This window comes from Chrysochloris asiatica, unplaced genomic scaffold (assembly GCF_000296735.1).
Source record: "Chrysochloris asiatica unplaced genomic scaffold, ChrAsi1.0 scaffold00024, whole genome shotgun sequence".
In the NCBI taxonomy this organism is placed as follows: Eukaryota; Metazoa; Chordata; class Mammalia; order Afrosoricida; family Chrysochloridae; genus Chrysochloris; species Chrysochloris asiatica.
This window is the reverse complement of record NW_006408542.1, coordinates 2,933,168-2,936,438: the sequence shown is the minus strand read 5'-3', so window position 1 is coordinate 2,936,438 and position 3,271 is coordinate 2,933,168. Positions and strand designations below refer to the sequence as shown.

General features: G+C 36.8%; 1 protein-coding gene across 1 annotated transcript in view; it reads right to left on the bottom strand.

Moving 5' to 3' along the window:
• Positions 1-3,057, bottom strand: part of VIT (vitrin) — a 207,136-nt gene extending 204,079 nt beyond the window's left edge. The window contains 1 exon segment of the mRNA XM_006839358.1: positions 2,776-3,057. The gene's annotated coding sequence lies outside the window, so the exon portion shown is untranslated.
• Between the last annotated feature and the right edge of the window lie 214 nt (positions 3,058-3,271).

Here is a 3,271-nt window from a genome sequence, read left to right as displayed (position 1 = left end):
GGTTAGCAGTCCAGTCCTTATCCTATAAGCGCCACACCAGGACGCCATGTACATATATGTATACACACATACATACATACACATATTGTTGTTAAGTGCCATCGCGTTGGTTCTGACTCAATGTGACCCTGTATAGGATTTCTGAGGACCAGCTGGTGAATTTGAAATACTAACCTTGCAGTTCAAGTTGACCTTGTGGTCCAGAGCTTATCCTGCCCTACCACACCAGGACTCCTATACACACATATGCATATAGATTTGCCATTAAGTTGACCCTGACTTTTTAAAAGTAGATCACCAGGTCTTTCTTCTGAGATCTTTGGGTGGACTTGAACCTTCAGTCTTTCTTCTAGCTGAATATATTAACTACTCTCAATTTGGGAATGGCACCGATTTAAGTAACTTATAATTGTCTTGAAAATAGTACAATTATGTTACAATACATTTTTCTGTAGATTAAAATCTTTAGTTAGTTAAGCATAAATGTTTCAAATAGACCTCAGGTTCTGTAACCTGTTTTGGTAATTGTTCACTTTGTAGTATACAGAGAGTCTCAAAAATGAAATGCATTTGGCTTTGTTTTGACATCTGAGAGGTTACCACTTCACTAAAACCATAGGCTTGGGAGAAAAACTTGAAGAATATCTTATCTAACTTCTTCATTTTATATATGAGGAAATGGAGACCTATAGATGTTGAGTAACTTTCCCAGAATCGCACACCTAGACTGCCTCTTACTGAAAGACAGACTAGGTGCAGTATTTTGCCCCCAAATGCTATGGTCATGCCTCTTTAAGAGAGCAAGGAGAGGGGGCCATTGCACTCCTGGGCACATGCAAGGGGAATATTCTGGAGGCAATGACATTGCTAAAGAGCAATGACTGGTATTATTAAGTACTGTTGTGTCTGTTTTTGACTTACAACAAGCCCATGTAATAGAGTAGAGCTTTCCATCGACTTTCCGAGACTGTAATCTTTATGAGAACAGATCAATAGGCCTTTCTCCTGCCTAGCCACTGGGAAGGTTTGAATCACCAACTTTTAACATGTGTGCCACCAAGACAATGACTTCTCCCAGTGTAATCTTTCTTTGAATAAGGAAAAAAACCAAACCACCACTCCAAAAGATGACATTTCTATAGACCTTTTCATATTTCAAAGCCTTTTTGGATCTCAGAATCAATATTGAACTGTATGACCGCTCTAAGTAGGAGGTTGAATAGTCATTACGATTTCTGTTACACAGATGGGGAAACCAAAGTCAAGAAATGCTCCACACCTTTCCAGGGTAACACGACTAGGCAGTGGTAGAGCTGTTACTGTAATTTAGGACTCCTGGCATGGTGCATTGCACCACATAACACTGCTTTCCTGTTCACAATATGTCTTACAAGAATCACAGATGAGAACACCAGAAGCATTTTTGTTCTCATGTTGTTATTCCGAAACCACCCTGTGTCTTTGCTCTGAAAGAAACTATTCTTCATGTGATCTATAACTCGATGAAAAAGATAATTAGACCTTCTAAATTATATTAATAAAGGAAATGCTATCTCAGGATCGTTACTGAGCCTTTTCATTGTTTCTAAGGTATTTTCTTTCGGTACTGAGGTGTAAGATGTATTTTAATGACGCTTAGTCTGGGAAGCCAGCATAGTGCAATGAAAAATGCAGCTCCTGTAGTTTTACCATTCTTTGTCTAAAGCCTTTCTACAAGAGAGGGTCCTTTAATTCAATAAGTAAATGACAGGCACTTCCAGTTTTCCTATCCGCACAGCTACCACTGGCAGCTAGAGCGAAAACACACAAACAATCAGCGTTTGATCCTGCTCTGCTGCAGGCTGTTTTCATCTTTCAAGAGACCCAAGGAAAAACAACCTCAGAACTTTACCACCAAAACTTCCAAATTTATTGCAACACTGCGAATTGCCAAAACGCTATTTTCTTAGTGCTTACATTTTTGAACAACCACCATGGCAAGAACTCCTGGTTTAATTTTTCCAATAAAGCCAAAGAAAATCTTGAATTCCACTATTGATTTGGAGATGGGAAAGATGCATGCGTTGTTGGGAGCAAAGTATTGAGTCAAATTCCATCTTATACTCTCAACTTAAACTGGTACTTGAGGCAAATTGTTCAGGTTTATGCTGGTTAGACACAAATCATGGTTAAAAGGACTTCCTTTCTTGTCTCCCTGTGCAAAGTGGAGCTACAATGGTAGAATTAACTGGCTTATCAGTAAAAGTAGCATTAAACTTAAGAAAACACTTCCAGTGTAAACAAGACATAGAGTTGCACATCTAGCCATATCCCATAAGATTCATCTGGATAGAGAGAAGCAGAGATACACACTGATAATGTCTCTTTTAATTCTTTAATTGTTATTTCCATATTGTTTAAAGCAATTCTTATATTGCTACCATCTTCCATATGCAAAGGAAGGCATTTTTTTTTTTTTTTAAAAAGCATGCTAATAAGACTTAAAGGTACTTCAAAGCTCTACACAAAGGTCTTATTTTTCAGCTTTCAATTTTCTTTGACCATAATAAAATTGGTCTAAAGACAGTGAAAAGTTTTGCTCAATCTGAATGTGTTAGCACAATTATAATTTACATACTGATATAAATGATTGCCAATTACATCCCAGCTCCTTTGAGACTACTTGGTCAAGGTAAGTATTATTTTTATTTCTTAGTGACAAACACATTTTAATGTTTTAAAAATAATGTTTAGAAAGCAAGCTACATGCATAGTTTAGAAATTTATCAGACATACCTTTTTGAAGAAAGCAAAAAGAAATTGTTTTTTTTTTTTTTCAAAAAAATTCCACCATACAGAATGGATATCCTTTTTTCCTTAAGCTTTTCTGTATCACAAATTCCATCCAAATTATTCCAAAGACAAAACAAGAAGAGGTCCAACCACCTTTTCTCTTCTTCTGAGAGGAGCTAATCAAACATTCCCATGAACCTCTCTGCACTTTGAAAAGCACATTTTCCACCACACACACACACACACACACACACAGAGTTTCTCACACTGGTTTTAGTGCTAATTTAGGCGGTCTTCTTTCAAATTTCCACTCCCACTTGCCTTTTTTTGGGGTAAGGATTTCTAAATATTCTTTTCTAGCCTAGAGCACACATTTCCAGCAAGCAAATTCTACAATTAGAAATTTTATAAAGTAAAAGAGGAGCATCCCAGTAAAATGGAAAATTAAACTATACTTTAAAAAGTACTAAACCAGGGCAAGTGTATTTTCTCTTTCTCT